Source organism: Alligator mississippiensis, chromosome 4 (genome assembly GCF_030867095.1).
Source record: "Alligator mississippiensis isolate rAllMis1 chromosome 4, rAllMis1, whole genome shotgun sequence".
NCBI lineage: Eukaryota > Metazoa > Chordata > Crocodylia > Alligatoridae > Alligator > Alligator mississippiensis.
In genome coordinates this window covers 97,710,235-97,733,899 of record NC_081827.1, presented here as the reverse complement: position 1 = coordinate 97,733,899, position 23,665 = coordinate 97,710,235, and the positions used below count along the sequence as shown (strand labels likewise).

Sequence of the window (23,665 nt, the reverse complement as noted above, 5' to 3'; positions counted from 1 at the left end):
ATAAAGCTATCACACGATAACCCCTGAAGCTCAATGACTTTTGATCATACAGCTGCTTTTTCACAGAGCAATTTCTTCTGCAGACATCTCTCCAAATGATGAGGCAGATTGTCCAACTTGGAACCATGATTTTCTTTTTTTATCAGTAAGTGGGAGGCCCTGTGTTTCTTCCTTCAGCAGGCTGCTGCCGCTGCCACCGATGCATTCTGGATTCTTTGAAGACACAGAGGTTTGGCATCTACTTCAGTGTTGTTCTTCCTGTATGCCTGACTCACACAGTGATTTTGTCATGCCACTTTGATGTGGATAATATAAAAGCTAGATTACTAGAGCTGCACACTGGAGGGCTGTCTTCTGTGAAGCTTCCATGCAAGTTATAGAGGAGAGATAATGATCTGAAAGAAAGGGGATGGGGGAACTGGCAACAGAGATACTTACGTGTGATGTGCAATTCCTCAGCAGAAAAGATGGCTGCAAGGTTTGGTTAAGCAACTTCATCCAAGTAGTTTTGCAAAGGGTCAAAGGCTTCTCGGTAAGCAGTTTTGTCTCCTTTTTTTCTTCAGCTCTTACACAAACAATATGCATTTAAAAATAGGTTAAACTTGCAAATAAATATCTAGCCATCAGACAAATGTAACACGTGGCAGTAGGGGAAGGAGATAACTGCAAGCTGCAGAATTGGTTGAGGATATGAACTGATGATCAACGTCAGGCTGAATCTGAGAACCAAGAATAACCACTTCACCAGAGACCACCTTTTACTACCTCTCTTTGAAAATGGCTAGATTTTTCTGGAATCTAGCAATTAAACTCCAAAATCCAGCAAAAAAAATTACAGATCCCTGAAATCCCCAATGTCCCTGTGTTGTTCCTTCTTACTTTAAAACACAAACTACAAATTTTACAACTCTTCAAAATCTTGTCTTGCTTGCTGAAGTGTATTAAGGAAATATATGGGGATGAAGGATGCTTTCATTCCAATACATTCCTTCTTCTGTATAACCTGATTTATTGCACAATGCATCCATTATTTTTATTTTGAAAATGTGTTCAGTATTTCATTTTGTGAGATAAATATTCAGTTGACTACCATGAAAGTGTTGTATGAAGGCTCAAGGTACGATAAAGAAACTTTTCAAAGGGTCCCTCAGTTGGATTTTCACTGAACTTTGTGGACGGTGCCTAATGCAAGGCTGGGGAGGGGCCAGGAGGAGACTGTGCTGAGCAGCCATTCCAAGAGTTACAAACTGAGTTCAGAGGGTTGCAGGCTGTTTCTGGAAGTGCAGCACTCTATATAGAGCTGAATGTAAGTGATTTGCTTATTTACTCATGTCTGTGTACCTTAGATGATGGTTTTCTACAAACTCCTTTTTGTTGCAAATATGATAAACCATGCGTATGTTTCTCCCCCTTTTTAGTACTAAAGCTAAGGGAAGATGTCAATATAAAAGTGCAGTGACATCTCAGCGATACAGAACCATACAACAGGGGTAAGTCTGTTATTTATTTTTGACTAGTTGATTGTGGTTTCCCATTTCTTCTCAAACTGGTCAGAGTTTTGGGTGGTTTGTGCTGAGCTTTGTCCTGTTCTGGTCAGGTTGAGCCATTCAGTCTGCTGTCTCTGTGCAATGCATCCATGCTGGCAGGAATGCCTTTTGAGCCAGTGATAACTGTAGTCACAAAACACTTCATCTCTTTTGTGAAATGTTTATTTGTTAGCAATACCTAGGAATAGTAGTTTCCAGTACTGTGTTTATTAAACATGTTAGTGCTTCCCAAGGGGATTGTGTTAATTGACAACATATTGTATGAAAATAGAAGTCTTGCAATTAGAACATATTGTAAATATGATGTTCTTTTTCTTTTCTTTCCCCCCCCTCAAACTGTCAATTAATCTAGAGAAGTAAGATCTTATGGACTACAAAGATTTGAAACAAGGTTGATTATGATTCCTTATTCTCAGCTCCTCCTTCAAAGGTACGCATTTCTTTAAAGAAAAATCAGTATAACTTAAAATTGTTACAAATTTACCAATATAAAGTAAGCTGGATTTGATAATTACACCCATGAGTTTTAGCAGTATACTTTTTTGAGATGAAAATAAGACCCTAGTCCCCAAGGTGTAATTGCATCTGAATCAGTAACAGAGATTTTGAAGTAGGATAAATGACAAACCACTTGTTGGATCATTCCTAGTGACACAGCCCTGTGACTGTTCTGAAGTAACTAGCGCAGGCAACCGCCTGCCCCAAAGACGTGTTTCTGTACTATATACTACCAAGCCACGCATCCTCCAGCCTCTGTCATAAAAACACCAGCTCCAAGTACTGCCAAGCTTAGGGAAGCGTGCAGATTTCTTTCTAATCTTATCCCAAGGCCATTATAACTGTAATGTCAAGATGTTTGCTTTCATATAAACTCTGTTTGCATGCAAATAACTTTGACTACTCAGTATTTAAAAAAATATTTTAAATACTAATAATACATTAAAATGAAATGTAAAGGAGCTCCCAGCCTTTTTGTACCCATATATTTACCCAAAGTAATGTCCTTGATGTGATTGCTGATGTAGTAGTTGGTTTTGCCAGGAACGCAAACCATATAACTTCTTTATGCATGGGGAGGCAACATCAGATTAGGGAAGAATTCTAGGCCTATGAAGAAATGTCCTTTCTACACAAAGCAGGCTTTTCTATGGCAAATCCTTAGACACTAACAACAAAAGTCACAATTCTTCAATTAATTAAAATACTCTGTTATAATAAAGAGCACTTTATTTGCTTATTTTACAGCCTGCGAGTTGGAATAAGTGGATCTTACTGATTACATTTGCAGTTGAGTCTGATCCCAGAAAAGCTTCAAGATTTTGACCCTGGCCTGTTTCCATTGGAGATTTTTGTGCGTGATAGCAATGAAGTGGAAAGAAAACAAAAATGCTCTGGCTGTTCTGTTGTTGCTTTTCGAACAGCAATCACTGACATTCAGAGAATGAAATGTTCCACCCCGGGGAAACTTTTCAGCTGCTCACTCCGTATCTCTTGCAATTTGAATATAGCATTATAACTCCCATTGTCATCATCTCAGTTTTATTCCATAATCAGTCTAAGGCAGGTCCTTATTCAAAGAGAACGTTCAAAATGGCAGTTAGGATTAAAATGCACAGATTAGATTAAATACACTGAGAAAATCTTTATCTGCTGAACAGGCTCCTAGCAGCCTAGCACAAAGAAGGTTTTCATACTTTTATTTAGCTGACTGAAAATATAGTGCTACCTCCCCAAATCTTTTAAACAATACCCTGATAAGAAAAATCTGCAAATCAGTATTTGAAATTTCCCACCTGGAAGGTGGAAGATAGATATGATTTTAAACTAACACAACACCATGTGGTGAGATCGGTGTGATCAGGGGAAATGAAGTATAGGAGGATGACTGAATTTAAGTATTTGCTTCCTAAGTCTAATGCTAAAAATCAACAATTTGGTCCAGTCAGAGGAAAGTTGTTTCAACCTCTCTCTCTCCTGCATTAAAGATGGCACTTGCTGACTTTGAGATATATTACCCTCTTTTTACAGGCCATATAATATTGTCTAATTCCAAGGCTGTCTCTATGCCAAAACGTGCACCAGTTTACTAAAAGTGTGATTTTTAAAACCATGCAATAAAATCAATGCAAAAGTTATTCAATTTTTTTTCAATTTGATATAAACCCAGTATAAAGCCAAATCTTCAACCTAAATATGAGTATATAGAGTTCCACAGCAGTTTAACAAATGGATTTTAAAACAGTTTAAGTTAAATTACCACAAACAAACTGCTCCAAGTTGTATACAAGTCCCAAATGTACTCTGAAAATTCTCTGCAAACTTTCTTGTAGATTATATAGCAAGCTCATGAAAGTTTTAATTAAAATTCACTCATCCAGAACATCAAGATCACTACAAATCTTTTTAAAATGAGTCTATTAAACCAGTGTTCAGCTGAAAGCAGGACATTTAAACAGCTTGTTTATTGTCAGGAGGCCAGCCATTTTAAACTATGAGGAGGTTAAATGATGTAATCTTTATCTGAAGAGCCATTTTACTCTTCATTTTCCAGGTGGCTCAAACAACTGCGATGAACAAGACTGGTGGCCCCTCAGGAACAATAATGCTAACTTGAGTGTGACTGCAGGGGCAGGAAGTCCCCAAAATGTAATGCCACAAAAGTGAGGTGTAGTACTCCCACAAAGTAAAATGATACCTAATCTTCTTCTGCTAACCAAGAGGCATTAAAAAGTAGAAACCTTATTCAAAACTTCAAATACAATTCATTTGTGTTTGTTGGGGATTAGGACATCTAAAATTTATATCCTCTGGCTGGATTTCACTGTAGCTGTAGTGTATCTATATAGAGTGGAGTCTTCTTTTCTAAAAAGCCTTACAAGATTGCAAAGAACAACTCCCTTTATCATCACTACCTGATAAGCCTGTATACATGGGAGTTTCAGACATTTTGGGCTCACAGCAAAGAAACAAGCAAAGGAGATGCAAAATGAGCCATGCTGCACATCGGTTCTTTATGCAAATAAGGTGAAATGCTGCATGTTTGTATGAAGATAAAAATGCTCTTGGTACAACACAAAATTTACAATCTAGGCCTTAACTGAGATGGAGATAAGTTTGAAAAGAAAAAAAAAACCAAGCAGAATATTTCATCTTTACAGTTCCTGGTGCAAGAGAGAGAGAAAGTTGAAGAAGAGTAAATACATAGACTAATAAGAGTACAAAAGGGAAAAAATGTGATGCTTTATTATTATTCTGATTTCAGCTGCTTGTATGCTAAAGCCTGCCGTTTGGTCGCTTCATCATTGTTTCAGCTTAAACAACAAACCTTTTGTTGTTAATTGTCCGAAAATTATCCAGTCTTTTATAAAACTGAGTCCTGATCACTGATCAGATAGGTGCTATATAAAAATGTTTCATATTTGTATTCATTCACATTTCACATTAACCTTAAATTTTGTTTAATGTTTCCTCATCTTCCCCTGTCACATGGACAAGGATGAGAGAGAGAGTAGCTAGTTTTTATTACTTTATATCCTTCAGTATCTTGAATGTTTTGCTCAAGGAAAGTAGAGTTGAAAAGAGAGTTTTCCCTCTGTTTCAGGTCCCTGGCTAATCAAATGTCAATTTATTGTCTGACAGGCTTCATAGGGTTTTCCAGCAAATCTCCGGTGGATGAAGGATTTCTGTATACTGAAGTAAGTACCTTGCCAAGATATGAGTTGTACTGGGAAGTTAAGAGGCCTGGATATTGTTTATTCTTCCAGGGAGTGAATGAGGTCTGACAGCAACCCAGGGCTTATAGAGGTGTCATGTTATCGTAACACTAGTGCACAAGCTGTTTCCTTGCAACTCTTCTGGTGCGTCTGGACTTCTTATAGTAGAGGTGCTCAACCACTGGCCTGCAAGCCACATATGGCCCATGGAACCAAGGCATCCAGCCCACAGGGCTCCCTAGGGGTGAGGAAGTTTGGTAACAGGGAAGCAGTGCTAAAGTCCCAAGCTTTGCACAGCCAGATTGTGGCCAAACTACACCTGCTCCCTCCACCCCAACCCCCTTCCTGCCTTCCTGTGCAGCTTGATTGATTCTGGGCCATGCCTCCTACCCCCCATGTGGCTGGATCAGGAATTGATCACGCCCTCTCTGTGGGCCTGGGTTGGGGTGGGCTATGCCCTTTCCACTCCATGTGTCTGGATAGAGGCCGGGCTGCTCCCTGCCCCCTTCTGTGCAGCTGGATCAGGCTATGCTGTGCCCACCCCACATGCTAAATTGGCTTCACTGCCCTGATCTGGCCCACAGATAGACCAGGCAGTGCACATCTGGCCTGTGGGACAAAAAGTTTGAGCACTACTTGGCTATGGTATTTCCCAATTCAGACACACAGCCTGCTCCTTTGAATTATCTTGGTCTCACCAGAGTACACTTCAAGCCACCAGAAGACTTGAACCTGTGATCTTCCAAGTTAAAACCATCACCTTTATACACCTGGAGCTAAAAAAGTTGCTCCCTTAACTGGTATCTATAGTAAACTCTCAGACTTGTACAGGGGTGAAAAAGTCTAATACTTTGCTGGGTTAGGCACCTTTCTGAGAAGGTGCTTTTTCAGTGCCTTTGCCTCAACAGAGCAATGTGCAGGAGGCTGAAGCTTCGGAGAGGCTTGCTGTGAATCTAAGGGGATGCTTTTAAAGAAATGCTTGCACTCTTCGGTTCTTAATGGTAAAAAACTTGGCCAGGTTTACTGTCCACAGACAAGCCTAAACAGTAGGAGGGACAGATCCACGTGGGTGTGGCAGCATGGTCACACCTTACTTTGGCTGTCTACTGCATATGCCATGAGCTCTGAGGTCACCATCTAGTCAGCATGGTGCCTAGCCGGAGCTCCTGCTTTCATGCAGCTCCAGAACCCAGGGGGTGAATGCTGCCACTGTTCACCCTTCCTCCCTTCCCTTCCACCTTTATTAATCAGCAAGGGAGAAGAGGGGACAAACAGTGGCATTGATCAACCCTGGGACCTGGAGCTGTATGAAAGCATGGGCTGAGTACTACCACTGCTCATGCCCTCTTTTCTCCTGCTGCTGAATTCATGGAGGGGTGTAGGGAGGGGAGAGGGTGAATGTCAGCAGCACTTACCCCCTGGACTCAGGAACCATGCAAAAGCAGGGACTCTGGTCAGACCGCACATTGACTAGTTGGTGAGCTTGGAGCTCATTGAGTTCACTGACATCCAGGATCATGTTGAGTTGGGGTGTGGCCACACCCCCTTCAGGTGTCTCCCACATGCGCAGTGAGCTCTCTTGACAGTGCAGGCAGCATGCAGTCAAAATGGGGTTGTGGCTGCACCCCTCTTTCCATGATTCTGGATCCATCCATGGCCACTAGGATCCATAACAGCCTGTACATGATGCTAGCCAGGTTATTTGAAGGCATGGTACAGACATAATATGCAATGGATGTGCCCCTAAGTCCAGTACAAATTATTAGGGGTTCCCAAGCTCCTTTTTATACACCGCTCAAAACAGTTTAATGTTTACAGCATCTGCCAATTACTAAAACATTGGTAAGTGACAGCATCCACATCCTACTTCTCACCAGTGAGTGCAGCCTTCCCATCAAATAGGGACACCTGTTTGCCAGGTCACTCTGATCTGATTTCTTCTCTTATTAATTTACTCTCTATCTGTTGGTCTTGGAGGCATCTCTAAGACTAACAGGGTACTTTTCCAGCACTTTTATGCAAGCCATATTTGGTAAGTCTGGTTCTGTTCTTAAGCCACCTTTGGTTAATGCTGTTATCTTGACCTCTGTGCAATTTGTGTATGGACTGATTAATGGCTGTATTAATCCATACTCCAGTGAGGCCTACTATGCTGAGTCTCTATAATGCACTTTTCTAATTCTGTCCAATTCTGTCCTCCTGCAGGACAGCAAAGAGCATTCCTGGGTGGGCCTTTCCCACTTACGTTAGAGAACTAGTTAGCAAAGTGAGTGAGAAATGTAATGTGGTTGTGGTGAGGGAAGGGAAGTAGCAATAGGGGAAAAGAGATGCAGTGAATTCATATTTGCATTTCAGAGCTTCCCAGTAGAGATAATCAAGAGACTCAGTCCTGTCTTTGCCAAATGCCTGTCTCACTTAACTCCACGTCGAGAAACTCTTGAGTGTAGAGAGAAGACTTTTTATGTTTCCCAACAAATGAAAGCTCATCACTTCAGATGGCTTTATCGTCTTCTTAAGATTCTGTAGTAGTTTTATAGGGTAGCTTTATTAATTTCAAAGATTTCATAGACATTAGGGCTGGAAGGGACCTTGAAGATCATCAAGTCTAGCCCCCTGTCCCAGGGGCAGGAAGTCAGGGTCAAAGGATTCCAGCAAGATAAGCATCCAAACATTTCTTGAATGAATCCAGAGTTAGGTGCCTGCACCACTTCTGGAGGGAGTCTATTCCAGGCCTTGGGGGCTCAGACAGTAAAGAAGTTTTTCCTTATGTCCAGTCATAGATTCATAGATGTTAGGGTCGGAAGGGACCTCAATAGATCATCGAGTCCAACCCCCTGCATAGGCAGGAAAGAGTGCTGGGTTTAGATGACCCCAGCTAGATGCATATCCAACCTCCTCTTGAAGACCCCCAGGGTAGGGGAGAGCACCACCTCCCTTGGGAGCCCATTCCCAGTCATGGAGAAGTTTATGATCGTTGGTCCTTGTTATCTCTTGGGGCGCTTTGGTGAACAGATGTTCCCCCAGATCCTGATGCACACCCCTTACGTACTTATAAGCAGCCACCAGGTCACCCCTGAGAATCATAGTATGATAGTATCATAGTACTTAGGGTCAGAAGGGAACTAAACACATCATCAGGTCTGACCCCCTGACCCAGGCAGGAATGGGTGCCAGGGTCATATCACCCCAGCCAAATATCTGTCCAGCCTCCTCTTGAAAACCCCCAAGGTAGGAGAGAGCACCACCTCAATTGGGAGTCCATTCCAGAGCCTGGCAGCCCTAACTGTAAAGTAATGTCTCCTGATGTCCAGCCTGAACCTTCTCTCTAACAATTTGTGGCCATTATTCCTAGTAACCCCAGGTGGTGCCCAGGGGAACAGAGCCTCCCCCAATTCCCGCTGGTCCCCCCCGTGAGTTTGTAAATGGCCACCAGATCCCCTCTCAGCCTTCTCTTGTGGAGACTGAACAGATTCGGGCCCTTTAGCAACTCTTCGTAGGGCCTGCCTTGCTGCCCCTTGACCATGCGAGTGGCCCTCCTCTGGACCCTCTCAATGCTAGCCACATCCCTCTTGAAGTGCAGCACCCAGAACTGGACGCAGTACTCCAACTGCAGTCTGACCAACGCCGCATAGAGGGGAAGGATCACCTCCCTGGACCTGCTTGTGATGCATCTGTAGATGCATGACAAGGTGCAGTTAGCCTTACTGACCACTTCCTCGCATTGGCAGCTCATGTTCATCCTGGAGTCAACAATGACTCCAAGATCCATTTCTGCCACCGTTGACAAGAAGGGTGTTCCCCAGCATATAGGTGTGTTGCTGGTTCCTTCTCCCTAGATGCAGCACCTTGCACTTGAATTCCATCCTATTCTCATCCACCCACCTCTGTAACCTGTCTAGATCTAGCTGGATTCTGTCCCTCCCCTCCAGCGTACCCATCTCACCCCACAACTTGGTGTCATCAGTGAATTTGGACACCGTGCTTTCCACACCCACATCCAGATCGCTGATAAAGATGTTGAACAGTACAGGCCCCAAGTCCAAGCCCTGGGGGACTCCACTGCCCACATCCCTCCAGGTCGAAAACAACCTGTCCACCACCACTCTCCGGGTGCAACCATCTAGCCAATTTGCCACCCATCTGACTGTGTAGGCATCGATGCTGCTGTCACCTAGGTTTTTAAGAGAATGTGGTGAGAAACCATGTCAAAGGCCTTCTTAAAGTCCAGGAAGACGACATCCACCCCAACACCCTCATCCAGGGACTTTGTGAACTGATCATAAAAAGAAACCAAGTTAGTCAGGCAGAACCGGCCCTCAATGAACCCATGTTGGTTGCCCCTGAGAATTACCTTCCCTGCTGGGCCCTTGCAGATGTTCTCCTTGATAATTTTCTCCAAGGTCTTCCCAAGGACCAAGGTAAGACTGACTGGCCTATAGTTGCCAGGGTCATCCTTTCTCCCCTTCTTGTAAATGGGGACCACACTGGCCCTTTTCCAATACTCTGGTGCGTGGCCGGAGCCCCGCTCATAGAGCCATGCCAGGGCCCTGCTATGACCCCCTCCAGTTCCCTCAGCACCCTCGGGTGAAGAGCATCTGGACCTACTGATTTAAATATGTCCAGCCCCTCCAAAAGTTCCCTAACTAGGTCATCCCTGACCCTAAGCATGGCAGTGCCTCCCCTGGGTCCATCTGCAATTCTAGTGGGGGAGATGTCCCGGTCCCTGTTCAGGAATATGAAGGCAAAGAATTTGTTAAAGAGGTCAGCTTTTTCATTTGCCGCAATCGCCAGATTGCCAAGCCTATCCTGTAGGGGCCCTACATTACCTGGTGCCTTCTTACTTCCTATGTCTTTGAAAAGGGACTTTTTATTATCCTTAATTCTGGTCGCTATCCCTAGCTCCATCTCTGCCTTGGCCTTCCTAACTGCCTCCCTGCAGTCCTGAGCAATGGAGGTGTAATCCTCCTTGGTCATACCCCCTTGCTTCCACTGTTTGTTCACCTCCTTTTTTGCCCTCAGGCATCCCTGGATGCCTTTGCTGAGCCATGGGGGCTTCTTAGCACTCCTGCTCCCCTTGCTGCGCATTGGGACCAACTCCCTTTGAGCTTGGAGGATATTCTCCTTGAGGAACAACCACCCGTCTTGGACTCCCATTTCATTGAAGCTCCAAGACCCCAATGCCTCTCCTACTAACCTCCTTAGCTTACAGAAATCAGCCCTCCTGAAGTAGAGGACCTCTGCCTTGCTGCTTGCTTTCACCACCCTGTGCTGGATAGTAAATTCCAGCAGGTGATGATCACTGTCACCCAGGTGGTCGAGTACCCACAGACCCCTCACCAGGTTGTCGCCTGTGGCAAGGACCAAGTCCAGCAAGGCATTTCCCCTGGTGGGACTGTGCACCTCCTGGGTTAGGCAGAGGTCCTGTATCCTGGCTAGGAACCTACGTGAGCAGTCAGATCTGGCTGACTGCTTCTCCCAGCAGATGTCTGGGTAGTTTAGGTCACCCATGACAACCACATCCCTTGAGTTTACGGCCTCTGTGAGCTGACCTGAGGATTCCAGTTCCAGCTTGTCCCCCTGAATATTCCCAGATACCTAATTCTTTGGAATAAAAGGTCACGGTGTTTGTCATGGTGAGAGATTTCCAAGACTTTTGAACTACAGGCTTGAGTTCCCTCAGCAAATTCTTCAGCACAGTATTTAGTTTGCTGTTCCAACACAACAGGTGAGAGGGTCCACTTACTGGATTCCAAACTAGCAGTCGGTGTAGGGGGACATCCAGTCCATTATCTACAATCTGGAGTCATTTACAATCTTGATATATTGATAACAAGGTATACCAGAATTATTCAAAATTTAACTTCATGAAATTCTGCCTAGCGCACCAGAATTGCTCCCTCCCATTCACTCTGAGATTGGTCAGGGTAGTTTACAGTTTTATGCTGGCTGCCAGGCTGTGGAGTCCACTGGGATTATATACAGAGTAAATCAACACAGAATCTGACCCAGAGTTTCTACAGAACTGACTGCACTGTTAGCAGCCTGTTTGTAGAAGAGGAGACAAAGCAGTTCCTCCACATGTGGATCCTTGACTTTCCTGACAACATTTTCTGTGGCAGGTACCAATTGCTACTTCAGTGACAGTAGAAGGATTTTGCTGAATTGGACTGGAGGTACATCATGGGTCCAAGAGTCTTGGCTTCCCATGACTGGGTGCACCCACAAGTCTATTTCAGAACAGTTGAGGGCAGTACCTCAGGCCCAGAAGAGAGTAGTGAAGATGATCACAGATACAAGATGCCAGCTTTGGTGATGGTGGCTCTTCAGAGTGGAGAAAATACAGGGGAGATGAAGTGCCTGCTTCTGTCATTATTAGGAGACTATCAAGATATCTTTTAATTGGGAATCCTTAAATTGCTTTTTAGGGGGTACACTTATGTTGCCCCCATGTAGGCATGATGGCCTCACCTATAGACTGGTCCATTCACCCATCCTTCTTTGCCATTCTAAATTCCATCTGTTTGAGACTGTCAATCCATAAATCTCACTCTTGTTGCCATGGAAGGGAAGCCGAGGAGGTAGCTGTTGAATCTGCCTAGTTCTGGCATGAATGACCTTTTTTCTTGTGTTTCAGCAAGGTTTGGCATCTTTAAGAATTGTTCCCTCTTTCCTTCCCCCCTCCCCCCCCCCCAAAAAAAATCACTGCCTGTTTCCATCTTATCTAAAAAAATGTTTCTAATGTTTTAAAGGATGCTTCTGTGAGCACCTGATGTTAGAAGAGGCCTTAATGTCCTTTTTGGAATTAATTAAAACACTTCCCTTCTTATCAATTACCATCCCTTAGGAGGAACCCAAAAAAGGAAGCTATTGCTTTCCAAACTTTGTCTCATTGACTGAAATCTGTACTCCAGAGTCCTGTTCAGCCAGGTGCTCCTTGTCACCTTTTCTTACACTCTTTTGGTGGAGTGAAGACAAGTCTTGGAAGAGACATGTGAAGGAGTGAGTAAGCCTTGCATTTTTTCAGCTAGCATCAGAAGATCCTTTTTATTTTTGATGGATGTGCAGTGCTGAGAACAATTTCTCTTTGCTAATTTCATTCCCCTGTGCTCTCTCCATGGTACTGCTGTGAGAGATTGTTTGCCTTCCAGACCAGAATATATAGGAGATGTGGAGATTAGAATATCTGTAAACAGTGCTTCTGTATCTCCCACACACCAGGCTAGAACAGCTGCTCTTCGTGTGACTGAATTTACAGGGATTTCTAAAATTAGTAGGAGTGTATTGATTTAGCATGCGAACAAGTTTGTGCTACTACTTCAGTAGCTTCTGTGATTTTTACAGGCTGTAGCTGCTGGTGGCAGATTTTCCATTGTGATTTCTGTGCTGAAATAGATGCTTTTCATGGCTTCTTTACACATTCGCTCTAGGATTCTTCTTCATGTCTGAGTCTCAGGAAGATTTAATCTAAGCAACATACCAGATCTATGGCAGGACAAGGAGTCTTTTGGTGTGTCTTTACCTACCTCCCCGCTAAGCCTAAGAACATCAGTGTGAATGGTGTCCTGCCCTTTTGATCCCACTCATGCATCTAAGCCCAGCCATTAGGCAGAGCAGACAGCTGAGAGGGGCACATCCCAGTGCCAATCTCAGACTTTCGTAAGACAGAGCACCTGGGAGTAGTAGTAGAGCATGTGTTCAGGTGCCTACTCTGCCTGATTACCAGGGCTGGACATGCATAGCTGGGAGTTAATGAGCTGGGCTTGTTCCCCAGTGATGGTCCCAGGTTCATAGATTCATAGATGTTAGGGTTGGAAGGGACCTTAATAGATCATTGAGTCCGACCCCCTGCATAGGCAGGAAAGAGTGCTGGGTTTAGATGACCCCAGCTAGATGCATATCCAACCTCCTCTTGAAGACCCTCAGGGTAGGGGAGAGCACCACCTCCCTTGGGAGCCCATTCCAGACTTTGGCCACTCTAACTGTGAAGAAGTTCTTCCTAATGTCCAATCTAAATCTGCTCTCTGCTAGCTTGTGGCCATTATTTCTTGTAACCCCCGGGGGCGCCTTGGTGAACAAAACCTCACCAGTTCCCTTCTGTGCCCCTGTGATGAACTTATAGGCAGCCACAAGGTCACCTCTCAACCTTTTCTTGTGGAGGCTGAAAAGGTCCAGGTTCTCTAGTCTCTCCTCGTAGGGCTTGGTCTGCAAGCCCTTAACCATACGAGTGGCCCTTCTCTGGACCCTCTCCAGTTTATCCGCATCCCTCTTGAAGTGCAGCGTCCAGAATTGTACACAGTACTCCAAATGCGGTCTGACCAGCGCCCAATAGAGGGGAAGTATCACCTCTTTGGATCTATTCATCATGCATCTGCTGATGCATGATAAAGTGCCATTGGCTTTTCTGATGGCTTCGTCACACTGCCGACTCATGTTCATCTTGGAGTCCACTAGGACTCCAAGATCTCTTTCCACTTCCGTGCCACCCAGCAGGTCATTCCCTAGGCTGTAGGTGTGCTGGACATTTTTCCTCCCTAGGTGCAGCACTTTGCATTTCTTCTTGTTGAACTGCATTCTGTTGTTTTCTGCCTGACCAGTCTAGTTTCTTTTTATGACCAGGTTACAAAACGCCTGGACACAGGAGGAGGGGTGGATGTCGTATACTTAGACTTCAGGAAGGCCTTCGATACGGTATCCCACCCCATACTGGTGAACAAGTTAAGAGGCTGTGACTTGGATGACTACACAGTCCGGTGGGTGGCGAATTGGCTGGAGGGTTGCACCCAGAGAGTCGTGGTGGATGGGTCGGTTTCGACCTGGAAGGGTGTGGGCAGTGGGGTCCCGCAGGGTTCGGTCCTTGAACCGATACTCTTTAATGTCTTCATCAGTGACTTGGACGAGGGAGTCAAATGTACTCTGTCCAAGTTTGCAGATGACACAAAGCTATGGGGAGATGTAGACACGCCGGAGGGCAAGGAACAGCTGCAAGCAGATCTGGACAGGTTGGACAAGTGGGTAGAAAACAACAGAATGCAGTTCAACAAGGAGAAATGCAAAGTGCTGCACCTAGGGAGGAAAAATGTCCAGCATACCTACAGCCTAGGGAATGACCTGCTGGGTGGCACGGAAGTGGAAAGGGATCTTGGAGTCCTAGTGGACTCCAAGATGAACATGAGTTGGCAGTGTGACGAAGCCATCAAAAAAGCCAATGGCACTTTATCGTGCATCAGCAGATGCATGACAAATAGGTCCAAGGAGGTGATACTTCCCCTCTATCGGGCACTGGTCAGACCGCAGTTGGAGTACTGCGTGCAATTCTGGGCGCCGCAATTCAAGAGGGATGCGGATAACCTGGAGAGGGTCCAGAGAAGGGCCACTCATATGGTTAAGGGCCTGCAGTCCAAGCCCTACGAGGAGAGACTAGAGAAACTGGACCTTTTCAGCCTCCGCAAGAGAAGGTTGAGAGGCGACCTTGTGGCCGCCTATAAGTTCATCACAGGGGCACAGAAGGGAATTGGTGAGTATTTATTCACCAAGGCGCCCCCGGGGGTTACAAGAAATAATGGCCACAAGTTAGCAGAGAGCAGATTTAGGTTGGACATTAGGAAGAACTTCTTCACAGTTCGAGTGGCCAAGGTCTGGAACGGGCTCCCAAGGGAGGTGGTGCTCTCCCCTACCCTGGGGGTCTTCAAGAGGAGGTTAGATGAACATCTAGCTGGGGTCATCTAGACCCAGCATTCTTTCCTGCTTATGCAGGGGGTCGGACTCGGTGATCTATTGAGGTCCCTTCCGATCCTAACATCTATGAATCTATGAATCATATGTCCAACCTGTCCAGGTCTGCTTGCAGCTGTTCCCTGCCCTCCGGTGTGTCCACTTCTCCCCACAGCTTTGTGTCATCCACAAACTTGGACAGAGTACATTTCACTCCCTCGTCCAAGTCACTGATGAAGACATTAAAGAGTATCAGTTCAAGGACCGAGCCCTGCGGGACCCCACTGCCCACACCCTTCCAGATCGAAACCGACCCATCCACCACGACTCTCTGGGTGCGACCCTCTAGCCAATTTGTCACCCACCGGACTGTGTAGTCATCAAAGTCACAGCCTCTTAACTTGTTCACCAGTATGGTGTGGGATACCGTATTGAAGGCCTTCCTGAAGTCTAAGTAAACAACGTCAACCCCTACTCCTGCGTCCAGATGTTTTGTAACCTGGTCATAAAAAGAGACTAGATTAGTCAGGCATGATCTGCCTGCTACGAACCCGTGCTGGTTTCCCCTCAGCATAATTTGTCCTGCCGAACTCTTGCAAATGTGAGCCTTGATAATTTTTTCAAAGATTTTGCCAAGGATGGAGGTGAGACTGACTGGCCTATAGTTGCCCGGGTCCTCCTTCCTCCCCTTCTTGAAAATGGGGACCACATTGGCCCTTTTCCAGTCCTTCAGGACTTGGCCCACGCGTCACGAGTGTTCAAATATTCCCGCCAGTGGCTGTGCAATGATGTCAGCCAGTGCCTTCAGCACCCTCGGATGGAGCTCATCCGGGCCTGCCAACTTAAAGGCGTCCAGTTCTTCCAAGTGACTCTGCACCATCTCAGGGTCTACGCTTGGTAGTCTGGCGCCCTGCTGCTGCCTCTCTACAACCCCAGTGAGAGACTTGTCGTGCCCCTCACTTAGGAACACTGAGGCAAAGAACTCGTTGAGGAGTTCAGCCTTGTCCCCCCTGTCCATCACCAATTGCTTCTGCCCATTTAGCAAGGGTCCTATTCCACCCTGGGCCTTCCTTTTACTCCCTATATGTCTAAAAAACAATTTCTTGTTGTCCTTTACTTGGGATGCCATCCTCAGCTCCATGGTAGCTTTGGCCTGTCTAACTGCCTCCCTAGAAGTGCGAGCAGAGGAGGTATATTCGTCTTTGGTGATCTCTCCCCGTTTCCACTTTTTGTGTGCTCCCCTTTTGGCCCTTAGGCTGCCCTGGATTTCTTTGGTCAGCCAAGGAAGCCTCTTGGCCCCTTTCCCTCTTTTTCCTCACATCGGGATCGTCTCGCTTTGTGCCCGAAGGATCATTTCCTTAAGGCACAGCCACCCTTCTTGGGCTCCCATCACTTCAAAACTCCTACTCTGTTCAGGAGGGCAGTGGTATAGACATGACTTTTGATATCAAAATGTCTTCAATACAGTACTGTTTCTCACTCTTGTGATTCCACCTAACCCCACAGCATTCCAGATGTGTGCAGGTGAGATGCAGACTTACTATTTTCAGGTAAAAAATTGAATTTCTCTGAATATTCTCGATTCCAGACCTGTTTAAAATCTGTACAAACTAAAATGTCCCTCTAGCATCTCTTTGTGGATGTTTAGCTGTGTGTTCAAAGTCAGTGTGCCTAACACAGAGCTCTTATCCTTACCTAAATCCCCCCCTTTCTTGACTCCTGTGGCCAGTGTGCTGGCCCACCTGTCACTTAAGCCCATACCCTGAGCATCACCTTTAACTGTCCTAGACAAATGTCCAGGTAGGCCAGGCAAGTCGTACTCTTCCATCTACCAAAAGGGCAGGCAGAACAGTAAGAAGTACCCAAGGAACATCAAGAAAGGCTTCCTCACATTGGGCTACATCTAAATATTGCCAGTTCCTTCTGCATACTATTTGCTGTCCATACAGGTAAAAGTGCCATGCAGACTCTGATCATTTCACATACTCGGGGCTGGGTTTGCTCCTTAGCTGGATAACACTGACAGAAAATGGAGGGGTTTCAGGAGTGAGCCATCAACAAGAGCCAAAAGCAACAGCAGCATACTCTGAAATGAAGTCACTTCTGACCATAAGATGTTGTGGTATTCTTACATGCTGCTGCCGGTGTATGCAAGAGATTCTGCACACACCAAACATTAACGTGTAAACAAAATGCTGGGAAAGGGAAGAAGAGAAGGGAACTCCTGACCCTTCTGCTTTTGGAGTAGTGGTTTTACCATATGCTAGATACCAGCATGTTCCTGTCCTTTGAATGGCTGCACCCACATTTTGCCCCTTAAGCAGGTTGGATCCTTAGAGTGAGAAATGCACCACGTGCTAGTTTTGGGGCTGTGAGGAGTGTATGCATGTGTGTGTTTTTGTGTACTTTTAACACATCAATGTGGTTGCTATTTTTTAACTTGTTTTATTACTGCAGCTATCAGGGTGAAGCTAACCAGCAGAGACAGGGATTGCTTTTTATTCTGTGTGTACTGACTCTGGGCATGTGCGGGAGGTATAGGAGAGCTTGGTCAGTCTCTGTGTGAGGGCCTGCCTGCCTCAAGTCATGAACATCTCATCAATGTGTCCCTGGGATGGTTGCTTGGCTCCAGTTGCCCTTCAGTTCCCTTCAGATTTTGGCTTTGCTCTGCCCTGATGTCAATAAAGATCTCTTCTCCTCCCCCAACATAGAAAGAGGTGACCTTAGTAATATCCTGCCTGACCTGGCCTATTGGTGGGCAACAGTTACGCTGCTTTGTTAGGCCTACAGCTCTGAGCTTAAGTCTGACTCAGAAGAGCCCCCAGAAGTGAGGAGTTCCCATCTGAGAAGTGACTCTCTTTGCTTTCCCCTGCTTTCAGGTTCACTGGTCCCCAAGCAGAGCTGTACCAGGCAATCCTGGGGACCCAGAAGTCTTGTCTGAACCTCTGTTCCCCAGGTGTGAACTTGGAGAACATCTACAATCTCATTCTGAGCCTGACTGGGTAGAAGCTGAGAGAGCTGGCAGTGCTAAGGAGAAGCATCACTGAGAACCACTTCTTCAAGGTATCTGAACTCTTTGCTCCAGCATTTCTACCCATCCTAGGTCTGACTGCTTTCTGCTTGCAGGAATGGCAGTCTGTTGAAGCCTTGGCATTTCTCAGGAGACCTGGTTTCCAAGTAGACATGAGTATCCAGATGTCACGTGGTTACAGCTGTGACAGGGAGGTGTCCTCCCCTATAAACCAAGGGGAGGCAATGCCTGTGTCACCAAGCAGGTGGCAGCACAGCTAGAAGAGAATCACCTCTGCAGCTTAGACCCCAAGAAATGTCAAGGGGTGAGGGTAGGGTTAGGAGATGGAGTTAATAGAGTGATTCTCAAATGGGGTGAGGGAGATCCTTTGAAGGATGTTGCAGGAAGTATGAGGAGATAAGCAGATAAACACAGGCTTAGGCTTCCCTGTCTGGAGGATCCCTCTGCCTGGGCTCTCTACACTGTAATAAGTACTATAAATCTTTGAAATTAGGTGCCGATTGATTCACAGAAGTTATGGAGAGGTGGTCATGAGTCTAACGAGGGGGCCCTCAAGTCTAGAAAGGTTGAGAATCACTGGGTTAGTCATTTGAGACTCTTTATACTGAAATCCTTTGGTGGTGGAAAGGGTTTATGGTGGCACAAAGGGTCCAGGAGGGTTCACATCCTAGTTCTGTTGGTAAGTGATATCAGCACAGCATTCTTATCTTATGGATAAGCTTAAGGAACATGTTCTCTACATCACCAAATCACTTGTCCTAGTTGCAGGTTCTGTAGATGAGAGTGGTCCTAGCAAGGACTATTCAGGAGATGCAACACTCTAGGCAGAGCTGTTCAGGGGTGTGGGAGTGAGGGGGCAGGGGGCCTGCAAGTGGACCTTCAACTTACTGCTTAAAAATGCATCAGTAAGTTGTTTGTGCAAATAGCTAGGTAAAATTTTGCTTCAGTGCTTGTGGAGAGTACAATCTGTGGTGCTTCAGTATCTAAGTAGTAGATTGGGCCTACAGATCAACTACTAAAACATTAAGTGGCCTAAACTGCACCAACAGATTGAATGTAGAAATGGAGAGTGAATTCTTGGTACAAATGAATGTGTTGCTTAAAAAGCAACTTTCCTTCTGTCTCTGACCACTGGGTTTGGGGTCATGAAATAGAAACTGTCTCTGAAAATAGCTTCCTTCCCTGTGTGTTTTCCTCTTGCTACCTGGAGCACCATCCAAGTCACACCTCATAAGGGCAGCACTGACAGTAGAAAGGCTACCTGGAATAGTGAGGCTTTATAGTCACATACACCAATTCATAAGTAGAGGAAAAGGGCCTCTCTTCTTTCCTCTTTCTGTGCCATCTGCCATGAACAGAGGAAACAAAAGCAACTTCCCTGGATAAACCTCTTCTGGATCAACCCAGTCCAGCCTCACCAAACGCATGCTATGCTCTCCTCACCCTGTGGGATGGCAAAGGGGGCAATGCTCTGAAATTACTTCTTCTCTTGTACTTCTCAGAGGACTTTGTTCTTCCCTCTCTCTCAGGCTTTTACATCCCAGGGAATGACCTGGCTGCTCCAGAGAGGTTCTATGGAATTGGTATATGGATTAAGGATGATGTTGTGATGACAGAGAACATGCCACTGATCCTTTTCATAGACTGCCCTGAGGAGCTCTACCATATTAAGCGCATATATAGTCACAGCTCATTACTTCTCTCTTCTGCCTCTTCCACCTTCCTCTAGTTTCTCAGGAATCCTGCTCCTGTGCACCCTGACAGAGATGCATTTATTTGTAAATGGATATAGTTCTTGGGCAGTGAGGGTTGGGCCGGGCTGTTGATCCTTTATGGACTCTGGATTTAGGAGCGAGAGTTGAAGTATAACAACATGACTATCAAAAAATAAAGAAACCGTGAGTTCTGTATTTAATGTTTGTTCCAGTTAGTGCTGACATGAATATCAGGAATTTTGAAAGTGGATTCTCTGCCTGTTCACGTGGCTCTTTGTGTCTGCTGTAGTTCACACGGTATAATGATCTTGCTTAGTATAGTTAGTGACCTGCTTCCTCCTCCCCTCTTGCAGCTAAAATGCAGAGACTGATAATCAGGTTCCACACAGATTTTTTGTTAGGGCCCCACATAAATCCAATCTATCCCAAATGTTCAAAGGGTTAGAAAGGACATTTTTGTGGGGTAGTTGTTCAAGCATGTGATGATTTTGGTAGCTGCACAGCAGGAGACTGTTTGGCAAGCAGGGAACTGTTCGTCATTTTGGAGTGTTGGAATGATCTTGGGGCCTTGTTTTCAGGTGGCCTAGGAGCATATGGCAGTTGGGAATAGGGGGTCATCTTGCCTAAAGAAGAGGGAAGCAATTAAGAGCAGGGACGAATGAAGTTTGGAGCTCTTTTCATGGTGGTTTGGATTACCCAGTATTTCTGTCTGTGCTCCCCACCCCCTTTCTCAGCCTTGCAGTTTACTTTCCTTTCCCTTGTTTCCCTAGTGATTTGAAAAATGATCCAATCTTAAAAGCATCACTGGTGCCTTAGGACTAAAATGCTTTATTTCTTTTGGGGCTGAGGCTTTTCAAAGCAAAACTGCTGGTCGTCTTTCTGCAGCAGCTAGTGGTATCTCCAGTTCTGAGCAGGGGGGTTGGACTCCTTTCTAGAAGAAAGAAATTAGATGGAGCTTCAAGAACTGACTAATCTTTTTAAGTAAGCCACAACAGATCTACTGACTCTGATGTCTTTACAAAGTGAAGGATAGTTAGGATAAAACCTGCCATTTTAATCAAAAGAGTTCCAAAGTGTAATTCCATATACTAGGGTCTATGTATGTATGCACAGAAGTTTATACCTAAATAAATAAGGATGCATCTGCAGATTCTACTCAGCACTTAAAGGAATGGACACAAGTGTTTCAGTATCGCAGTGCAGCAATGTTTTTTAATAACAATATATTTTTTTAATACCCTTTAGTATAGTGTGGCTTCATTAAAGATTTTTTTACTGCTGCTTCCCTTCATTCCCTGCCAGACAGTGCATCATAAACCCAGACATACGGGTCTGCAGATTGCACGGCTTTTACCCATCAGCTGTCATCCCCTTGCAATGACGTCAGCAGGGTTGGGTGGTTTATAATTTACATGGTAATAGTAACTTAAAGGGAAAATAGTTAATATTCTTCCTATGTGTGTGCCTTGCTATGTGTTTTCCTAATTGTTCAGAAATCTTATTGACTATATAGAGATTCATTATTTTAAAGGGACATTACCAACTAGATTTAGGTTTCAAATTTAGGTGTTGTAAAAAGAAGGGTTTTGTGTAAATAAATACAAATGAAACTATTTCCCTATTTTGGATGGGTGGGGAAATAAATATCTAGAGGTGCACTGATATATCGGTTGCATATCAGATTGTCACTGATAAAAGAAAATTAACATTATTGGGTATTGGCTGTTTTTGGCTGGTGTAGCTGATAATGCCTTCTGGTGGGGGCCCCTGGATGCTGCGTACATGCGCACAGCCACACACCCATGCATGCAGCCAGGAATGCAGCCAGGCAGCATGGAGAGCAGCTCCCTGCAGGTAAGTCTTAGAGGGGAAGGGATGTGGGGGGCGGGGGAATAGGGGCGTGGGAGGGCAGATTGAGGCCCCCATGGTGAGGGAGGGAGTGGACGTGGGGGTACTGCCCAGCCAGGGTGGTGAACAGGACCCAGGGCTGGGGCAGGGAGCAGGATAGAGCTGCGGGCAGCTTGTCCAGGGAGCGCAAGGGGACGGAGTGGGGAGGTGGGGGCGGCTCCCCGCTGCTGCATGTACACCCGAAGGGAGGCATGGGGGGCATGTGCCCCCCAAGATTTGTGCATGGGACAGATGTGGGCTGCTCACTGTGGGCTTGGGCTCTCCACCATGCTGCCTTTCCCTCAGGAGCTTTGCGCTGGCTGCATGCACCCTGCTCACCTGGCAGCAGTGTGGGGCAATGAGTTGTGCCTCCTGTTGCTGGGAGGGCAGGGGACGCATAGCTGCTGTGAGGCTCCCAAGGGAAGAGGCAGCAGAGCGGAGAGTCCTGAGCCTGCAGCGGGCTGCCTGCATCTGCTCTTGCCCTGCTTGGCTTGACTTAAAAGTGTCCCCACGCTTTAAAATGGTACCAGTACTGCTTGAACTAAAGCCCATTTGATGAGCTTTAGTTCAAGTGCTGCCGTTGCCATTTTAAGTTCCAGGATGCTGATCCCCTGGATGAACCACCTGCTACTCTGTTCCACTCCCCACCCCAGCCCCAGGTCCTATTCACCACTCTGGCTGGGCAGCATCCCCAGCCTCTGCCCCACTCTCTCCCTCACTGTGGGGGCTTCCGTCTGCCCCTCCCCACCATGTCCCTTCCCTCCCCTTCTCAGATTTACCTGCAGAGAGCTGCTCTCCACACTGTCTGGCTGCATTCCTGTAAATCAGTTATCAGATCGGTGTTGGCTGCCGATATGGCTGGTTAATAATTGGCTATTGGTTGGTCAAGAAAATCTTTATCACTGCACCCGTATAAATATCTCATAACCTTTTTCTCTAAAGCATTCTCTTGTGATGCCACTACACAAAGTCCTGTTACTAGTATGAGAACTGGGAAGGCAAGCTGATTCAGCTTTTTGTCCACGGGGTAATGTACAAATAAACACGCAGCATTAATGGGGAAAGAGACTTAAATGGAAAACATTCTGTGTTAATGCTCATAAATCAAATAAGGCATTTTCTTGCAATTATGATGACTTATCTTGGTAGTTTTTATAACCTGTAGACTTAGACCCTGATTCTGTAAAGTATACGTATGCATTTAATTTTAAACAGAAGAAAATGTAGCTTTTGAACACTAGTTATATTGAAAACAATGGCAAAACTCCCATTTAGTGTGACCGTTACCGTCCCTGTATTATTTACCTCTAACTGGATGTTCACTTTGTGGAATCAGAAAAAATATATGCCTTAAACTTTGATTATTTTAGTTATAAGATGACATAACCGCTTTGTGTAGAATTGCTGGCTCTGTACAGTAGAACAGATAAGGGCAAGTGTTTGTTCTTTGTAACTCCTCTGCAACTGCTTTGCTCACCGTGGCCTTGAAGGTAACAAAAGAAAAGTATATACAAAGTTAATTTCCAGGTGCAAGGAGGTTTGTGAACTAATCTCGCCTCCCCCATTAGTTCCCATCCTGATTACAGCAAAAAAATAATGAAGTAATATTATAGCCGCTTTTCATGCTAATTTCACTATATGATCACGTGAGTTGTAAGCAACTGTTAAAAAGTATATAAGCCTCCTGATTTTGCTCTGGGGGGGGGACCCCTTCCAAGTGCTTGGGAAATCCATGTCACTTTGGAACTCCCCCTACAGCTGTAGTTTCTTTTGAATAAAAGCTTCTGCTGACCTGACCCAAAAGTATGCTGCGTGTGTTTCCACGACAACTTATAACTGATTAAACGCTTCCAAACACCACATTGTAATATGCAGTGGGTGTCCAATAAAACCTGACTGGATTTTTTGTGGAAAGGTGATAGCCTAAGTTTTCGTTGTTCCAAAGTCAAGAACTTATTTGACATATTTCCCAAGATGAGAGAGATAAAAGCTCCCTGCTTCTGCACCCTACTCCTTGCATCTATATGGAATCAAAGGTTTGGAAGGGAATAAGTCACTGTA

At 45.4% G+C, this 23,665-nt stretch overlaps 1 long non-coding RNA gene across 1 annotated transcript; it reads left to right on the top strand.

The window, feature by feature from the left end:
• The first annotated feature begins 540 nt into the window (after positions 1–540).
• On the top strand, positions 541–23,400 carry LOC106737910 (uncharacterized). The gene is made up of 7 exons (XR_002090843.2): positions 541–1,306; positions 1,419–1,490; positions 1,900–1,977; positions 2,793–2,898; positions 5,187–5,242; positions 17,851–18,034; positions 19,532–23,400. It is a non-coding gene; the product is annotated as an uncharacterized LOC106737910 (long non-coding RNA).
• Positions 23,401–23,665: the final 265 nt, after the last annotated feature.